The sequence below is a fragment of the Macadamia integrifolia genome, chromosome 6 (assembly GCF_013358625.1).
Source record: "Macadamia integrifolia cultivar HAES 741 chromosome 6, SCU_Mint_v3, whole genome shotgun sequence".
NCBI lineage: Eukaryota > Viridiplantae > Streptophyta > Magnoliopsida > Proteales > Proteaceae > Macadamia > Macadamia integrifolia.
In genome coordinates, this window is record NC_056562.1 from 5,999,876 (window position 1) to 6,020,736 (window position 20,861).

The 20,861-nt window shown below is 39.4% G+C and overlaps 1 long non-coding RNA gene across 3 annotated transcripts; it reads right to left on the minus strand.

The window, feature by feature from the left end:
* Nucleotides 1-5,046: 5,046 nt before the first annotated feature.
* LOC122080873 lies at nt 5,047-19,866 on the minus strand. 3 transcript variants are annotated; one of them, XR_006140938.1, is made up of 3 exons: nt 19,711-19,866; nt 17,849-17,995; nt 5,047-5,477 (listed from the first exon to the last, which is right to left on the minus strand). It is a non-coding gene; the product is annotated as an uncharacterized LOC122080873 (long non-coding RNA). The 3 variants fall into 3 exon arrangements; XR_006140939.1 differs by having other exon boundaries at nt 5,047-5,489; XR_006140937.1 differs by lacking the exon at nt 5,047-5,477 and having other exon boundaries at nt 17,631-17,995.
* Nucleotides 19,867-20,861: the final 995 nt, after the last annotated feature.

Below are 20,861 nucleotides of genomic sequence, written 5' to 3' on the forward strand. Positions count from 1 at the left end.
GGTTCAACCGGGTTGAGCCTGGAATTTCAAAATCCACAAACAATGAAAAACGAAGAAGGAAGCATATTGGTCGAAAGCAACGTTGGGTTTGTTTTACAAAAACATAAATTTTTTTTTCTTTTTTTGGGGTCAAGCGCGAGGTTTATTTGATCCAGAGATGGGGTGGGGTGGCACAAAAATCCTTTGCGGGAAGATAGTGAGTGACAATGAGGATCCAACAACTGGGATGCATGTGAAAACCCTCCCAACCGTTGGATCATCACTGCCACCCACCGCTCACCGTAGAGGATTTGAGTCTGGGTGGGTGAGAGAAAAGGCAAGCCATTGCCCCTACTAACTAACGCCTTAAAAAAAAAAAAAAAAAAAAAAAAAAAAAAAAAAAAAAAACCCTAAATGAAGAGAGAAGAGAGTAGAAAGAAGGGAGTGAGAAACCAATAATTTTGCAAGAGGGCATGTGAAACCAATTATTCAGAGTAGTGAACTTGTCACCATCTTCCTTGCTTGATAAATTTTATAAACGGATCTACTTTGGCGTTCAAAATAAACTAACCATGATGAGTGAATATTAGGTATTTTTTTATACAAAATATGAATGACATCATAATTTCATATTTTCTTATATCAAATGTGGAGGATTGTTTCTGATTCACTATAATGCCCCCCTCCCAAAAGTCCTTTAAGCCTTCATATTTAGTATCACAAAGTACTAAATTTTAACGACCTTCATATTTGGTATCAATATTATCAAATTTTAATGACACTTCATATTTAGTATTAGAATTTCTAAATTTTTTATGACATTTTATATTTGGTGTAAAAAATATCGAATTTGCAAAACCTAATCATGTCGACTTTTTCATTGCAAAAAATTATCAACATTTTTTTATAGCAATAAAATATACGTCTTTTAATTGTTTCATCTATTCCTTTTGTAGGAAATATTATAAAAAATTAATGAAAGAAATAAAAAGAACACATGCTTTTCTGATATTTTGAAATGTAAATTTCAAAAGAAAGTGTTGAGTCACAAAATTTTATTGGTGAAATAATGCTTTAGGTTTCAATTCTCTCTTTTTAATCATGTGTCCGAAGAATTGCATGACTCTTCATAGATTTCGTAAGGTCTAAAAACATGAAAACTACACACAAGCTACAAGTTTGCACTACTAAAATGAAGAAACAAGTTCTTCTAAACTAACTAGAATCTGAATCTATCAAAATAACTCACTGTTTTCAAACATGTTGTTCTCACCCATGGTAATTAGAATGGCACAATTGACACTATTTGAGTGGTTGAAAAGAAAAATAAAGAGGGGTAAGAAGGGAATCAACATAATTAACTTAATTCAAAACTTGAAAAGAGAAACCAACTATTTCAGTGTAGCAAACTTGTTATCATCTTTCTTGCTTAATGAATTTTATAAAACATTCTATTTGGCTATTCAAAATAAAATTACCGTGAAGAGTATTCACATTTTTTTTTTAACCAAGGTATCTAGGCCAGCTTACGCGCACCTCAACTAATCCTCGGGGAGACTAGTGTAGCAACCCACCACCACGGTCTCCACTTAAATCGTAGATGCATAAATAGAGAATCGAACCTAGGATCGTTCGCCTATTCTTAAATCGTAGATGCACGGTCTCCACTTAACTAGGTTTTTTTTTTTTTATACCAAATACGAATGTCGTTAAAATTTTATATTTTTATATCAAATATGGAGTATCGTTTTTGATCGAGGGTTGATCGCCCTATTATAACCCCCGAGGTCCTCTCAGTATTCATATTAGATCTGAAAATATTAAAATTTAATGACCCTTCATATTTGGTATAAAAAATACTTATAGTTCATATGTCGTATAATAAATTTTAAAGTTTCATGACCTTTTATATCAAAAATATCAAATTTGCATAAGCTAATCATGTTGACTTTACCGGTATAAAGAATTAGCAATATTCTTTTCCACTATAATAAAATATGCATTGCATCTTACAACAATCTTTCAAAATTTAACATTGTTTAGAATTATAAAAAAATATGATCAAATAAAACAATTTATCACTACCAAGAAGAAAATGATAGTATGAGACTTTAAAGACAATCAATTACTCATTAAAATAGGGTACCCCTTTAAACTTCTAAGAAGTATAAAGAAAACTTTTAGCATCAATATTGGTGTTGAATAGTTTTATTCTTGTAGGGTAGGCAGGGGATATGCCCCTAAGTGGGTTAAACTTATGACAAAAGTTATTAAGTTTATGTATTATATGCATGTCAAACGCTATTCCGAACATATCAATAAATCATAATATTTTACGTATAAATGCAATCATACGATAAAAGATATGATTTTTATTAAACCGCATATAAAACACGTATTATATGTATAAAGCATATAATACGAATAAAAAATATTACTCTAAACATTAAAAAGAAAGAACATTATTTTTTTGGTAATTTACATCAACTTCCCCTGGCATTTGCCCAAATTACATCATCCCCTGAAAATAAAAAAATTACATTTAAACCCACAAAATTAACACCGTTGGAGAAGTGTTAGTTTTAAAATACAAAATGACAAAATTATCCTCCTCCTCCTCCTTCTTCTTCTTCTTCTTCTTCTTCTTCTTCTTCTTCTTCTTCTTCTTCTTCTTCTTCGTTTTCCTAGTTGAATAATCATTGCTTATCGTCTGTCCACACTACGTTGGTTTACGAGTCGGATTTCGTCTTCTAAATTAGCAAGTGCGAACAAGGGAACGCCTCTTTCTGGAATGGATTTCCTGTAACCATTTTTTAAATCCTACCTAACTGCCAATCAAATTCGTTGATAATTTGATAAATAGTTCAAATTTCAGACAAAATTCACGGTGTTGGGACTGATTTTCTATTAGAAAATTCTGATTTCCAAGACCTCATTTCACCTAAAAAACTTGCAGAAACCCTAGTAATTCAATCACATAGCTTCTTCCATTCCCAGAGTTGACCTTTCTCCTTTTTCATTGGTTGTTCAACGCTGGTTCAAGAACAGAAAATATCAACTGTTTCGATTTTTAGTCAGCTTCCTACATTTCTTTTGATTCGTCCTTCGGTTTCTCTCTCTCTCTCTCTCTCTCTCTCTCTCTCTCGGCTCCTTCGAGCTCAGGCATGGACGATGTGAAGGATAAAGTCAAAGGTTTCATGAAGAGGGTGAATAATCCCTTCTCATCATCGTCTCCTGGTAAATTCAAAGGCCAAGGGAGAGTCTTGGGATCTTCCTCCTCTGGTCCATCTAACTCGATTCTTGCTCGCCCTACCCAGATCACCGACTCAAGACAAACCCACCTATATCGAATCCAAAGCTGAAGCCACAGATACCACAGACCGATTCTCGTACTGATCAAAAGCTGAACAACGAGCCCATTCGACAAAATGTTCCCAATTCAGATCAAAGGGCGAAAAATGATTTTGATGCTTCCGAGTCTTTAGTCACTATTACTGTCGAGAATCTGTATGGGGTTGAGCGTCAATCCTGCACAAGCACCGAAGGCAGAGGCCCGGAGGTGGCTCCGAGATTAGTCCTCCGACACCCAAGTTAGACTCGTAGAATAGTGTTTTCACAGGAGTAATGGTGTGAGCGTATTGACTTACACGTTCTATCTTTTAGGGTTCCTTCTTATAAGATTACCCCTTTTTCGAGTCCTATTGGGATACGTCTTCCTACCTTCGTGAAAAATATTCCCTATCAGGGTATCTCCTCCTCCTCACGTAGTTAGAGTCCTCGCGGCGTATATCAGTTGAGAGGGAATCCAGTCTCCCCCTCCTTCTGATCTCCAGAGTCATGGTCATTGTGGGTATCCCTCGGTTGGACACCACGTGTCATTCCCTTGGATGCCACGTGTTTTTGCTTTACTGAGTGACTAATTTGAGCGTATCAATCACCTCAAGAAAACAATAGAAAAGGGGAGTTTTTGTGCAAAGAAAACCGATGGCCTGCGAATAAGTGGGAGTTTTTGGGTTGAAGATAGAAAAGGGCAAAATCAGTTTTTCAAAAAAATTCAATTAACATAATGGACTAACCCTACAAAGATGCTAACAGTGTCAAGTTTTTGGGTTTAAATGTAATTTTTTGATTTTCAGGGGAGATGATGTAATTTGGGCAAATGCCAGGGGAGGTTGATGTAAATCACCCAAGAAAGAATGGATTCAAAACCCAAAATCTCCATTTATCTTCTTCCAAACAAAAACCCTTGAAGTTTGAACCCTAAATCTCCTCTATCAACATTTGTAATCAAAGAAACTTATGGATTAATCCTTTCTGGCAATGGTTGCAAGCTTACAGCGGTGACTCTGCGAGTCTTCTCTCTCCATCTAAGGATAGAAATGCCGTTTCATTTTCTTCACCTCCTCCATTCTCTGTAGATTACTACTCTCTTCTCCCTTCTCTATGATTGCCAACAATCTCTCTACAACTCTCTAGTGGATTGCAGAGGGTCCTTCCTTTGTAACTCTCTCTCTCTCTCTCTCTCTCTCGATCTCTCTCTCTCGATCTCTCGACATGACACAATTCTGTTCTCCTAATTCTTCTAAGCTTTGATTGACATAAAAACTACAGAGAAAAATAAGAAGGAAAGAAGGAAATTGGTGAAAAATCAGATATTTAGAAAACTCTATTTTAGTTCAACCTTCAAGTTAGCCACTATGAACTAATGACGGACTAAAACCTACCAAAACATGTTCCTCACTTTCCCTTCTCTCTCTCTCTCTCTCTCTCTCTCTCTCTCTCTCATTTCAACTCTTTCTTATGAGGTGTAGTTCTAGATGATAGGTTTACTTTATAGAAACAAATAAAAAATCTTGTTATCATCTGACTCCAGATTGTTCTCATTGCTAGGATGTGAGCTCTTGTATGATATACTCCAAGGCTTGAATAGAGGACCATTAGTCCTAGGTGTGTTAAGCAGTTGGGCTTAGCCAGTCTCATTAGGGCCTAGCCAGGCTCAACCAATTTCTAGGGCTGAACCATGAGCACAAGTTTGGCTACACGGGCTTAGCTATGGCAGGTGTCACACCCTGCCCGCATAGAACAGAGCCGGTGACCGAGTTAACTCTAGTTAACTCACAACCTGCTAGGATCAATAATGCAGTAACTGCAATACAACATATACCTACTAAACTAAGATCTGACCTGTGTTTTTAGCGTGGAAGACCTGTTCATAATATCACCTGTAATTGTTTCCCAAATACTTGATACCCAAATTGAATTATAAAAGTTATATACATTTGGGTCTGAAGGCATGATATATACAAAAAATATAACAATTTATGCATCAAGTAATAAAAAGGGAGTACATAAAAAAGAATCACTCAGGAGTCACTGGTGCAATACAGTACAATCCTTGAACGTGCAATCGACACTGTGCTCTAACTCATCAGGGCCCCACCATCCCTCAAAGGAAAACTCCATAGTGGGGCCCGACTCCTGATCTCCAGGTGGGTAATCTGTAAAATCACCTAAAAAGAGTTATGCACGTGGGATGAGATCACTAGCCTAGTAAATGGAAAGGAAGACCACATAAAGAAAACCACACAATCAGTTACAACACATATGCGCCTATATGTATGCAATTCATTTTAATCATATTAGCCTAACAACATTACTAGGTCATAGGCTATGAGCTACTCATAACCGCAGTGCACATATGCCCCTGGCATGAGCCGCAAACCCCATTCCACAATACGCCTATAGGGTTTTCAGAGAAACCCCACCGTTGGTACCAAAATTTAAAATGCAAGCCGAGTCCCGGCAAATTTAAATGATAGAAAGTAAATGGGTGACTCCACCCGAAATAAAAGCTGTGCGATTAACCCTCTGAATATACCACTGGGGTTAATGACTGTCATAGCGATCAGCCGTGCATACTTCTAATCGCTGCAGGAGTTCGACAACCGCAACCTGATGCTTTCCCCCAATAGTAACCTAATGCGTAAACCCCCGTTGGGAAGGGTTGTAGTACAAAGAGGTATATAAATCCTAGCCGCATGCTTCTACATGAGCATAATACGATTACATGATGGCACTACGTCCCATTCCACGAGCCACCATGCACTCGTTTCTAAGCCGACTACGACATCTAAAATTTAGCATGCATATCATGTCCAAATGAGATTCCTTCATCACATACATCAAGATATAATGAATATTCAATCATAATACAAAGCTTAGCATATTATATACATGTACATTCAAATGCGTGATATGGCAGATGTGATGTCTAGTCTACACACAAGTGACATGATGACATGGCTAGACTAACATATGTTAAATGATGCATAACATTCTGAAATTAAATCATAGTCCACTCCCCACTTACTTGTATATGTACACGATGCTTGTACCTAGCACGTAAGAGATCCGATGTGTGGATATGCGTATAATGAGTGTAACCTATCATAAACATAATGATTTATCACTTTACTATTTTGGGGTCAAAATCATCATATTTGAACACTAAAATAGGGTTTAGAATCATTAATGGGGGTTACCCATCCAATTTGGACTCATTCTGGGCATTCTGGAAAGATAGGTGGGCATGAGCCAAAGATAGGCGGGCTTCATAGCCCATCGATTTTATGCCCGCTGGTTACACCAGAGCCCAAAATTTGAGTTCTAGGAACTCAGGTGGGTCAGAACTCAAAAACAGGTAAGCATGAGCCAAAGATAGGTGGGCTTTATAGCCCACTGGTTTCATGCCTGCCGGTTACACCAGAGCCCAAAAATTGAGTTCTGAGAACTCAGGTGGGCCAGAACTCAAAGACAAGTGGGCCTGAAACACCCCCTAGTCCTGAAACAAAGTTTTTCCCCTCTTCTTCTCCATCTTCTCTTCAGCTTGAGGAACTTGTTTGGGGTCGATCCGATGACTCAAATCACTCATCTAATGTCTAATCTTGTATTCTCAACCTAGATCTAAGATCAAATCAAAAGAAAGAAGGAGAGTTTTACCTTTTTCTTCAGAACATCAATGAAACCCCAAATTTTACTTCTTTTGCTAAAAAGCTTTCAAATACTCTAGATTTTCACCAACGCTCCTTCCAAATCCTTCAAAATCATTGTACACACCTTCCATTAGTCCTTAGATATGATTATCCATATAAGATTAGCAAGATCCAAGTGGGTTCTTTCCCAAAAATCAAAAAGAGGGTATAAGAAATGGGGTTTTCCTAAGAATCCTTGGAATGTGTACAGTACCTAACTCAAATTGAAGATCTCGGTGAGCTAATCATTAATCCGGGCTCAAAATACTAAGACCCAGCTCCAATGAAGCTCTACGGACTACGGTTGATTCCCCTTTTTCTTTCTTCTTCTTCTTCCTTTTTTCCTTTCTTCTTCTTTCTCTCTCTTCTTTACTCTCCCACCGACCAATTACCATTAATAAGGAAAAAGACAATAAATGTCACACTTTTTTATATCTGGGCCCCCAAAAATATCTTCTAATCATAGGTGGGTACATCTCAGATGGGTATTCTCAGGTGGGTATATCTCAGGTGAGTATATCTCAGTTCGGTATATCTCATGTGGGTGTTCTCAGGTGGGTATTCTCAGGTGGTTATATCTCAGGTGAGTATATCTCAGGTGAGCATATCTCAGGTGGGTATATCTCAGGTGGGTATATCTCAGGTGAGCATATCACAGGTGGGTATATCACAGGTATGTATATCTCAAGTGAGTATATCTCAGGTGGGTATATCTCAGGTAAGTATACCATTCTAGTTAGTCCATTGCTAGTATTCTACTTGGACTTCAATAGGGACAAACCCATACTTATAATTAAATTGCACAGGCACCCAAAATTACTAGCACGTACCCTTACTTCATTACATGGCCTTGTGGTGCATGCAAGAACAAGGCTTGGAAGCGCATATTGCACTTGGTACTCGCTAGGTCTTTTCAGGCCAACCCGAGTTCAAGGTCACTCTTACTATTATGTTCCATATGGTACTTACGTCAGTTCACTCCGGTTCAGCACTTATATGATCAAACCAAGTCAATACAAGTAATCAAACTGGTTTTAGAAAGTAGGGTATCACATAACCCCCCTTTTTGAAAATTTCGTCCCCAAAATTGTAGTACCTGATTGTCCGAAAAGATGAGGATACAAGGTTTGAATATCATCCTCTTTCTCCCAAGATGCCTCTTCGATCAAGTGGTTGGCCCACCAAATCTTCACAAAAGTGATAGAGCAGTTGTGGAGAGTTTTCACCTTCCGGTCTAAGATCTCAGCCGGATGTTCTTCATATGTCATATCAGCTTCTAAGTATTTTGGTTCCACAGGTAGCACGTGGGATGGATCATGAACGTACAACTTCAACATGGATAAAAGAAAGACATTGTGAACACTACTGAGGGAAGGTGGTAATGCCAACATGTATGCTAGTGTCCCAACTCACTTCAAAATCTCAAATAGCCCAATATATCTCAGACTTAACTTGCCTTTCTTGTGAAATCTGCGTAAAACTTTGGTAGAAGATATTTTGAGGAGCACTTTCTCTCCCTCTGGGAATTCCATTTCTTTCCTACGGCTATCTTCCTAGCTCTTTTGATGTGACTAGGCTGCTTTAATTCTTTCTCTAATGACATCGACTTTATCACATGTCATTTGAATCATCTCTGGTCCAAGCATTCGATGTTCACCTACTTCATCCTAGTATAGAGGAGTTTTGCACTTTCTACCATACAATGCTTTATATGGAGCCATCCCAATTGCAGCTTGGTAGCTGTTGTTGTAAGAAAACTCCATAAGAGGTATATATTCCTCTCAACTGCCACTCATTTCCATGGCACAGGCTTGAAGCATGTCTTCTAATATCTGTATTGTCCACTCGGACTGTCCGTCTGTCTATGGATGGAAGGCCGTACTTAGGTCCAATTGTGATCCCAAGGCTTGCTGGAAGCTCTTCCAGAGTAAACCTCGGATCTCTGTCTAATACAATGCCCACTAGTACACCATGTAAGCGTACAACATTATCCATGTAAAGCTGTGTCGGCTTATCCCTGGTGTAATTGGTCCTGATTGAAATGAAATGAGCTGTCTTAGTAAGCCTGCCAACTACTACCTAAATTGCATCCATTCCCTTGGGTGTACGTGGTAGTCCGGTGACAAAGTCCATTGTAATGTTATCCCACTTCTATTCAGGTACTGGGAGCGATTGAAGAGTGCCAAAAGGTCAGTGTTGTTCAGCTTTGACTTTCTGATATGCAAGACAAGTTAACACATACAAAGCTATTGTGGACTTTATTGTTGGCCACTAGTAGTGTTGCTTTAGGTCTTTGTACATCTTGGAGCTTCCAGGGTGAAGAGAATACTCAGAACTGTGTGCTTCTTTTACTATTTTGTCTTATATCATCACAGGGTACACACAATCTGCCCCGAAACAATAGTGCCCCATCATTGGCTAATGTAAAGCTAGGGTCATTCATTGTTTGCTCTTGAATCTTCTCTCTGATCTGCTGTAACTTAGGATCCAAAGGCTGTTTCATTATGATTTCTTCCCTGATGGAAGAATGTACCTGTAGAGCCGCCAAGGACATAGTCAACTATTGAACATCATCTGCCTGCTGCTCTAGTTCCAAGGTCGCTCCCTTATACAAGAGGATTTCATCCATTAACATTGCTTTCTGTATGAGATCTCGACTGACAACTAGATAGGAAAGTGACACAGTTTGAGCTTTTCGGCTTAATGCATCTGCCACTACATTGGCCTTCCCAAGGTGATACTGAATATCACAATTATAATCTTTCATAAGCTCAAGCCATCTCCTTTGTCTCATATTCAAGTCTTTTTGGGTGAAAAAGTACTTAAGACTTTTGTGGTCATTGTATATTTTGCACTTTTCACTATACAAGTAGTGACTCCAAATCTGTAAGGCAAAAATGATCGCTGCTAACTCCAAGTCATGGGTAGGGTAGTTCTTTTTGTAGTCCTTCAACTGTCTGGATGCATAGGCTACCACCTTGCTGTGTTGTATAAGTACACAACCTAATCTGACTTTGGAAGCGTCGGTGTTTATTGTCATTCCACCTGTGCCTTTAGGAATAGTCAATATTGGTGCTAACACTAGCCGCTTCTTTAGCTCTTGAAAGCTTTCTTCACACTCCCTTGACCAATCAAACTTTATATCCTTCCTAATCAGCTTGGTCATTGGTGCTGAAATCTGAGAAAAGTTCTCGATGAAGTGTCTATAATAACCTGCCAAACCCAAGAAACTTCTAATTTCTATTATACTCTTGGGTACCTCCCAGTCCACTACGACTTTCACCTTATCTTGATCTACTTCGAATCCATTTTCAGACACCACGTGTCCTAGGAATCTAACCTGTTTGAGTCAAAATTCACACTTGCTGAATATTGCATACAACTGTTGCTCTCTCAGTCTCTGTAGTACCATCCTCAAGTGTTTTGTATGGTCTTCTTCTAACTTCGAGTAGATCAAGATATCATCAATGAAAACAATTGGCCACTTGTCAAGAATATCGTGAAACACTCAGTTCATCAAATCCCTGAAAGCTGCTAGTGCATTGGTCAACCTGAAAGACAACACTAAGAACTCATAATGACTGTACCGAGTTTTAAAGGCTGTCTTTGGTATATCACAACTCTTTATCTTGAGTTGATAATACCCAGATCTGAGGTCAATCTTTGAAAATATCTTAGCACCTAGTAGCTGATCAAACAGATCATCTATGCGTGGCAATAGATACCGGTTCTTGATAGTTAACTTATTCAATTCCCAGTAATCAATACACATACGTAAGCTCCCATCTTTCTTCTTAACAAACAACACTGAAGCACCCCAAGGTGCTCACTTAGGCATATGAATCCCTTCTTCAGCAGATCCTACAACTGTACTTTCATTTTTTTTAATTCTTCTAGTGCCATTCTTATGGAGCCTTTGACATCGGGGCAGCTCCAGTAATCAAATCTATAGCAAATTTCAACTCCCTATCAGGTGGTAGTTAAGTCAGATCATCTGGAAATACGTCTAAAAATTCTTCAACTACCTCTACTTCCTCTAGAGGTGTGACCCTTGCATCTAAATTAATCATCGATGCTAGGTACTCCTGGCACCCATTTTCCAACAACTTCACTGCTTGTAGAGTGGAAATGAGGACCTTCTTAGCCCGCTTTGTCATATCCACTTGATATATCAGTTCCTTCCCTTCATTATCGATCACCTTGATCTGCTTCTTAGCACACATCACGCTTGCTCGATGTGCTGATAATCAATCCATGCCTAGTATAACCTCAAAGTTTTGCATGTTGAATTTGATGAGTTGGACATCTAACTACTTTCCACTAATCTCAATAGTGTATGACCCATATACTTCCTTTAACTGTGAAATTTTTTCTGTAGGTGTACAAACTATCATCTTATGCCCTAGTATCTTGGGTGTTATGTCAAGTTTCTCAGCAAATCTCTTTGATGCAAATGAATGTGAAGCCCCTGAATCAACTAAGACATATGCTGGTATACCTGATATAGGTAGGACACCTAATACAACAATGCTTATAAGTAAAGCATGTCATCAATATCAATATTTACCAGAAGGTAGTTCTCAAATTAAATCGTACCTGCTACCACTTCTGTGCTAGCTTCAGCTTCCTCAGCTAACAAAGTATACATCCTTCTTTATGGTTGATTCCCTTGAGTCAAAGTAGGTCTATACCCAGAAGGCTAATTGGTTGGTAAGGCTAGTCGGGCTCGGTAATCTTTAGCAAAATGCCCATATGAATGGTAATTAAAACAATAGTTCTGCAAAGCTTGAACCTGAGCAGAAGCCCTCTAAGCCTGATCAGTAGCAAATGGATGGTGAGGTGGCCTAGTAGTTGTGGGTGCCGTACTGGTATTAGGGCAAAAAGATGTAGTACCCAGCCCACCAGCGGGTCGAGGAGGATAACCCGATGGCCTATAGGGCTGCCTATATGAAGGATCAAATCCGTATGAGCCATGAAAATTCTTACTCGGGTCGCCCGAGTCCGCATAAGGGTTCGCTCTCTTCCACACTCTATGTGTAAGGGATGATTCACTTTTCAGCTTGTTTTCAATGGTTTTGGCCTTCTGTACAATCAAGGTATAGTTGGTGAGATCTAATGCCTCAAGTATCGTGCCAATGGATACCTTCAATCATTTCAGAAACTTCTTGCCCTTTTCTTCAGCCAATTTCATGTGAGGGGGTGCAAAGTAGAATAGGGCCTCAAACTGTTGCTGATAATCAAGGACAGACTTGCTTCCTTGAGTCAAGGACAAGAACTCCGCTTCCTTGCGGTCTCTAAAACTCTGAGGGTAGTAATTTACTAAGAATAACTCCTTGAATTACTCCCATGTGGGTTCTGGGTGTGTGGTAAACAATATGGCTTTCGAGGCTTGCCACTCGGAGTTGGCCTCATTCTTAAACTGTAACCCCGCACAAATAATCTTTTGAGCATCAATGCACTCAATCACTTCAAATATCTTCTCAACCTCTTGGATCCATCAATTCGATTCCAAAGGGTCACTTCCCACCTTAGTGAATGTAGGTGGTAGGTTCCTTTTGAATGACTCCACCACTCTTGTGGTATGGGTCACCGACTGAAAATATGGTACATATGCAAGATGGTATGGGTAAGGACGTGGCATCATATATGGAGGTGTACCCTGAGGTAGTATGGATCGTGTACCTCCAACTTGGTTCTGAGGGTTGATGCCAGGTGGTGTACCTCCAATCTGTGCCCCAACGCCAGGCCCTCCAGTTGGACCTTATGGAATATCTATCTGGGGAGGCTGACCTGGTAGTGCAGCATACCATTGCTGTTGCATAGCAGTCATAAATACCTGCTATTGCTGGCAAACATTAAAGTATCGGTATCGATCACTGTATCGGTCGACCAAAATTAAGATACGTATCGGAGGGTATCGTATCATGTTAGAGATACGCTAAGAGACGCTAAAGATACGCACATAAATGGATATAAAACACCTTTTTAAACACTTTTGTATAAAAAATTGTTAAAAAAAGCTATTGATAGCATGTATTATGCATAAATACTAAATTGAGGGTATCACACTAAGAATTCAAGGTTTGTAGCTGTCCCATAAATGTAAAATCCTTGTTCCCAACTTTGATTTCCACTTTAGTTAGAGAGAAATATGGCTGGCAACAAATTTGGAATAAAAACCCCTTAAAAAATTGTGTTTTCTGAAAAATACCCATCTTGGCCATTATATGACCGTAGCGCACTGTATTGGTACATACCGATACTCACCGATACATACTGATACTCACCGATACGTACTGATCGATACATACCGTTACTCACCGATACGTACTGATACTCATCGATACGTACCAATCAATACATACAAATACTCATTGATACTTATCGATATGTACCGAAACGTATACTTCACCTCGATTTTATATTTTTCACAGAGTATCAATACGTATCGATAGTGTATTGGTGCATATCGATATGTATCGTAGGATATATATCGATACGAAAGGATTTTAAAAATTTCATATATCGTATCGGTGTGTGTCGTATCGGTCGGCTAAATTTAAGATACGTATCGGAGGGTATCGTATCGGTATCGGAGATACTTTAAACCATGGTTGCTGGAGAATCTACTGATGGAGAATCTGATTTGATTGTTGAATCAAGTTCTCAACACACCAGAGGTAAGTACTGGTGGAGGATCAGGAAGTGTAGCCATGGGTGGATCTTCATGAGCCACATTTTGATCAATTGTCTCTTGAGGTTGTGGGTTAGATGCTTGCCCCATAGGTTGGGGCCTCCTATTGATTGGTGGCCTACCAACAGGACGAGGACCTCGAGCGACACCCTCGGATCTAGTGCGTACCATCGCTAGTGTACCTGATTTGCATAAAAATTTCGTATATGTTAGTATTACAACTCATTACACAATTGTTCAAAGCTTAGCTCACAACTTTGTGCACTTCCATCCCAAAACAATCGAAGAAACGTGCACATAATAATTCAAACTCAAAATTTGTATTTTATTATACGTGTCAGCCCAAATCTCCCCTATAAACTCATAGTTTTTCAAAAATGACCTTTAAACCGACAAATACAGGCCATGTAGGACCCACGGGTGACATCAGGCAGCCACTGCCTAAATTGGCAGCCTAAAGACCGGTGGGCATGGCTGGCTGAACCCCACCGATTTCATGCCCACCGAAGTTGCCCGAGACTTGCGTTTTAAAGGGTTTAAACCCCTGTTTTTCCTCCTTTTCTCTCTCTTTTCTCCTTCACTTCAGCTTTGGTGATTCTTGGGCAATTCCATATGACTCAACTCATCGAATCGACGCAACGATCCGTCCAAGTTGTATTCTCCCTCCTACAATCATCAAGGTAAGTTCTCAAACCCTCTTTTTCTCTCTAAAATATGGGTTTATCTCTTTTTGATCGAAAAATCGTCAATGTGTTTGGAACTTTGGTTTTTCCTTCTATTTCCTCTATGGAAAAGCATTTACAAGCTAACGTAGAGCTTAGATTATAGTTTCCAAGTACTTTGATCCGTAGAATGGAAACTTTGGAGAATTTTCCCCCTTTTTTATGCCCTAACCATCAATTTTGGGGCTTTTACTGCTCATTTCTCTTCTCTATGTAATTCTATCATTCCATTTGTGATTTCTTTGTTTCCATTGCAATATTTGGCTTCTATAGTGTTCACTATTCATTTCATTGCATACTTTGCCCCAATTTGGGCGGCATGGTTGTTCTCAACCCTTATATAGACTTGCCCAAAAGGAGAGGACAACTACATTAGAAAATTTTTTATACCCTGCCATTCTTGAATTCATTGTTTACATTTGAATCCTAATTCCTCAAGCATATTATAATCATAAATAGTTGTCTCCATTGGAATGTAAACCTTTTATTTGGCTAGGCTCCCAAATTTAAAATTTCCTACATACTTGGTAAACTTGTTTGAAGTCCTTCCATTTCTTATTTCGAACCCAATAGTGATATGCTACCTCTTGTTTAATCTAGTACCGTACCTTGTGTTCTCTTGAAAAGATCTATTCATATTTTGTATTCTTGGACTTGTTCATGCATTAAGGCTACATCTCATTGGGATCACTATATACCTCAATCACCACATGCATCATCTCATTAACTACTTTGCATCACTTGTGTTTACTTAGTGATTTCCATCATCTTAATCCTTCTTATCTATGTATTAAATCATTTGGCTAGTTTAGGTATCCGGGTTTGATAACTTGTAATATGCTATCTTAGCTCATTATATTCATTTCCTTGATTCCACTTTTGCTTCCTGTCTCAACTTGGTACTCCTTATACTTTAACTTCTCATTTTACATCATGTGCTTATCCCTTTTCTTTGCATTTTCAGGATGCCACCACGAAAAGGCATGGGACCTATCGATCCATCAAAGAAGAGGAAAGTTTCCAAAGCTAAGAAGAAAAAAGTGGGGTCTCGTTCTTCAACCCCATCACCATCTAGAGGATGGGAGGATCCTGAAGACCCATCCTCGTGGGGTACTTTCCGCTCACTCTCTGTGATGTTGGAGAAACAGGTGGTCATGGAGCATTTTTCCCATATTCACCTCTTAGAGAGGTTTTCTGCTCTTGGTTGGGAGTCTATCCTCAACATCGACTGACCATATTATAAGGGCTTGGTGAGGATTCTACTGTGACCTTGAGGTGATAGAGGAGGAGGGGGAGTTTGTCATAATCAGTATGGTGAAGGGTGTGGAGATCATCCTGACTGTGGATAACTGGCATAGATTATAGGTATCTCCTCAGAGGGCATCCACTACTATAGTCCTCCTAGGACCAGAGACATAGGCCCACTAATGAGCCGGGACATGCAAGAGCATATCTATGAGGTGATCAGTAGTTCACCTGCGAGACTTGCATCTGAGTTAGCCTTTTTTCCTATGAGCAGGGTATTTGTGAGATTGGTGCAATTCAACCTAGCTCCTAGGAGTGGTCATAGGAATTAGGTGGGTTTCATGCCAACAAACCTGGCTACCTGCCTATTGTGTGCCTTTGAGGGCAATGAACCTAAGTTGTGCCTTCCGTACTTCATGCTAAGGTCTATGCACCACCACGCCATGCATCCAGAGGACACAAACCTACCCTATGGCAGAGCTCTCACTCAAGTCTTCGAGCATTTTATAGTTGACCTTTTTAGAGAGGTGGGAATGGTCCCAAAGGACAAGTTCACTAAAAGGAACTTGAGGCAGATGAACTTACACGCCTTGATTGTAGAGCCCCAAGTAACCGAGGAGTAGGAGGAGGATGTGCCCATGGATGAGGATGAACATGATAAAGATGACGGGGATTATTTCCTGTACCAGGAGGAGGGTTTCCAGGGGGTAGCTGATCATGAGGATATCAGAGAGGAGGAGGTTTTGGAGGAGGTGCCATTGGATACTAGGGCAGTAGACCCAGCATTTCCTAGAGCTATGGGTTCTAGATCAGCCAGAGCTAGTGGCCCAAATATCCCTAGTACTTCTGGCACACAGGCCTCAGCTCCCCCACCTACCGGAGAGGCATCTATCCTGCAGGACCTACTATCAGAGTTGAGGACCTTGAGGGAAGGTCAGGCTGAGCTCAGAGTTCAGCTTGGAGAGAGTGCAGCTAGGGAGCAGGAGCTTCTTAGGAGAGTGGATGACAACACTAGTAGAGAGCTCCAAAAGTGGAAGTAGTTTGGAGAGATGGAGTCTAGGTTTTAATGACTCACATGGGATATATATCACTCTTCTACGGTGATCTCTGTGGATGTCCGACATGTACAGAGGAGAGTGGTGCGCCTCCACGATCGATTCACTCATTGAGACACGCGTCTCGGCATCAACTCCAGGGTTCACTTAGGAGAGTCTTTCGTTGTCTCTAGCGATGACTCTGACTAGTGTTTTAGGCCAATGGCCTATTACCCTCTTCTGACCTTTTACTTGTCATTCTTACATGAATTTTTATTTTTACTTGACAGTCTTAACTATTTTGGGTTTCATAGTTGACTTTCCTGCTTTACTTATGTGATCGGACTAATATAGCTTTAAGCAATGATAGCATCTGCCATTCATTTTGTAATTTATTTCATTTGTGTACTAAAATTTGAATTGTGATTTTGATAAAAATTATAAATTTTTGAATGGTTTGCTTATATTAAATTGCATGGTTTGATGATGGCTATGTCGGTCACCATATGTTATTATCATATTATTTTTCTTGTCTATCAGGTTTCGTGTTGAAAATTTTTTGGTTTTCTCATTTTACGGCGTTATGCTGCCGAAATTTTGTTAAAATTTTTGCTAACAAGTGAATTCAGTTATAACAATTTCAAAACTAATTAACCGGGATTCATTCTATCAATGCATGCATGCCATGAAATACAAGAGTTACAAATTTTACATTTAATTAAGGTTTTTTTAACTTTTCATAAGTTTTTTATCTTCACCCACCCAGACTATTTATTATAGTTTCCATGGGGTCTAAGCAGTATGCTGTAGGCTGGTAAAGCATTGCGCTCTGATACCACCGTTGTCACACCCCGCTCATATAGAATCGAGCCGATGACCGAGTTAACTCCAATTAACTCACAACCTGCTAGGATCAACAATGCAGTAACTACAACACATCATACATCTACTAAACTAAGATCAGACCTGTGTTTTCAGCGGAAGACCTATTCATAATATTATATGTAATTGTTTCCCAAATACTTGATACACAAATTGAGTTATAAAAGTTATATACATTTGGGCCTGAAGGCATGATATATACCAAAAATATAACAATTTAAGCATCAAGTAATAAAAAAGTAGTATATAAAAAAGACTCACTTAGGAATCACTGCTGCCATGCAGCACAATCCTCGAATATGCAATTGGCACCATGCTCGAACTCATTAGGAACCCACTAGTCCTTAGAGGAAAACTCCACAGTGGGGCTCGACTCCTGATCTCCAGGTGGATAACCTGCAAAATCACCTAAAAAGCGTTGTGTATGTGGGATGAGCTCACTAGCCCAATAAATGGAAAGGAAGACCACATAAGGAAAACCACACAATCAGTCACAACACATATGCGCCTATATGTATGTAATTCATTTTAATCCTATTAGCTTAACAACATTACTAGGTCATAGGCTATGTGCTACTCACAACCACAGTGCACGTATGCCCCTGGTATGAGCCACAAACCCCATTCCGCGATACTCCCACTGTTGGTACCGAAATTTCAAATGCAAGCCGATTCTCGACAAACTTAAATGACAGAAAGTAAATGGGTGACTCCACCTGAAATAAAAGCAGTACGATCGGCCCTCTAAATATACCACCGGGTTTACCGACTATCCTAATAATCAGCCGTGCGTACTTCTAACCACTACAGGAGTTAGATAACCGAAATCCAATACTTTCCCCTAATAGTTACCCAATACGTAAACCCCTGTTGGAAAGGGTCATAGCACAAAGGGGTATATAAATCCTATCCGTATGTTTCTACATGAGCATAATACGATTACACAATGGCACCGCGTCCCATTTCACGAGCCACCATGCACTTATTTCTAAGCCGACCACGGCATTTAAAATCTAGCATGCATATCATGTCCAAATGAGATTCCTTCATCACATACATCAAGACATAATGAATCTTCAATCATAACACAAAGCATAGCATATTATGTAAATGCACATTCAAATGCGTGATATGGCATATGTGATGTTTAGTCTACAGACAAGTGACACGATGACATGGCTAGACTAACGTATATTAAATAATGCATAACATTCTGAAATTAAATCAGAGTCCACTCCTCACTTACTTGTATATGTACATGGTGCTGTACCTGACACATAAGAGATCCGATGTGTGGGTACGCGTATGATGAGTGTAACCTATCATAAACATAATGGTTTATGACTTCACTATTTTAGGATCAAAATCATCATGTTTGAACACTAAAATCGGATTTAGAATCATTAATGGGGGTTACCCATTCAATTTGGACCCATTCTAGTTATTTTGGAGAGACAGGTGGGCATGATCCAAAGACAGGCGGGCTTTATAGCCCATCGATTTCATGCCTGCTGGTTACACTAGAGCCCATAATTTGAGTTCTGAGAATTCAAGTGGGCCAGAACTCAAAGATAGGTGGGCATAAGTCCAAGACAGGTGGACTTCATAGTCCATCAGTTTCATGCTCCCCGATTACACCAAAGCCTAGAAATTGAGTTCTGAGAACTCAGGTGGGCCAGAACTCAAAGACAGGGGGCCTGAAACACCCCCCAACCTTGAAACGAAGTTTTTCCCCTCTTCTTCCCCATCTTCTCTTCGGCTTAAGGAACTTGTTTGGGGTCGATCCGGTAACTCAAATCACTCATCTAAGGTCCAATCATGTATCCTTAATCTAGATCTAAGATCAAATCAAAAGAAAGAAGGAGATTCCTACCTCTTTCTTAAGAATACCAATGAAACCCCAAATTTCACTTTTTTTGCTTAAGAACTTCCAAATACTTTAGATTTTCACAAACACTCCTTCCAAATCCTTCAAAATCATTGTATACACCTTTCATTAGTCCTAAGATTTGATTATCCATGTAAGATTAGTAAGATCCAAGTGGGTTCTTTCCCCAAAATCAAAAAGAGGGTGTAAGAAAGGGGGTTTTCCCAAGAATCCTTGGATTGTGGACAATACTTACCTCAAATCAAAGATCCTGATGAGATAATCATTAATTCGGGCTTAAAATACTAAGACCCTAGCTTCGGTGACGCTCTACGGTCGATTCCCCTTCTTCTTTCTTCTTCTTCTTCATCTTTTTAATTTCTTCTTCTTTCTCTCTCTTCTTTACTCTCTCACCGACCAATTACCATTAATGAGAAAAAAGATAATAAATGTCACCCCTTTTTATATCTGGGCCCCCAAAAATATCTTCTAGTCATAGGTAGGTACATCTCAGGTGGGCATTCTCAGGTGGGTATATCTCAGGTGGATATATCTTAGGTGAGTATATCTCAGGTGTGTATATATCAGGTGGGTATATCTCAGGTGAGTATATCTCAGGTGAGCATACCATTATAGTCAGCCCATTGCTAGTGTTCCATTTGGACTTCAATGGGGACAAACCTATACTTATAATTAAATTGTATAGGCACCCAAAATTACTAGCATGTACCCTTACTTCTTGTACATGGCCTCGTGGTGCGTGCAAGTGCAAGGCTTGGGTGTGCATATTGCACTTGGTACTCGCTCAGTCTTGTCGGGCCAGCCCGAGTTCAAGGTCACTCTTACTACCATGTTCCATATGATACTTGCATCAATTCGCTCCGGTTCAGCCTCTATATGATCAAACCAAGTTAATATGAGTAATTAGACCGGGTTTAGAAAGTTGGGTATCACAGCAGGTATGGCACGGTTGATAATCGGGTTAGTCAGTCTCGGGCTCTAATTAGGCTACCATAAAGCACCTTAACAGGCTACAGACCTATTTAACTTTAAACGGGGTTTGAACAGGCTTTAAACAAACCCTCTTTAAAATTGGTCTCTTAAATGGGCTTGAAGGGGAATACCAATCAAAAGAGACAGAGATGGGCATAACAAAGAAATATCCTATAGTTTAAATGGACTAAGCCAAAGATGGGAATAATAGCTAATTTACTAAGGTACTCGGTTTTTAACCCATGGAACTCAAATCAATTGAATTATGCCTGCACAACTCAAGTTTAGCAAGTTCAAATCAATTAAACTATGCTTGAAAAAGATGAATGTTCAGATAAAAACTACCACCATCTCAATTATACATATCATAATAACCTTAGCACTAAATACAAGTAGTATTTAACAAAAAAAAAA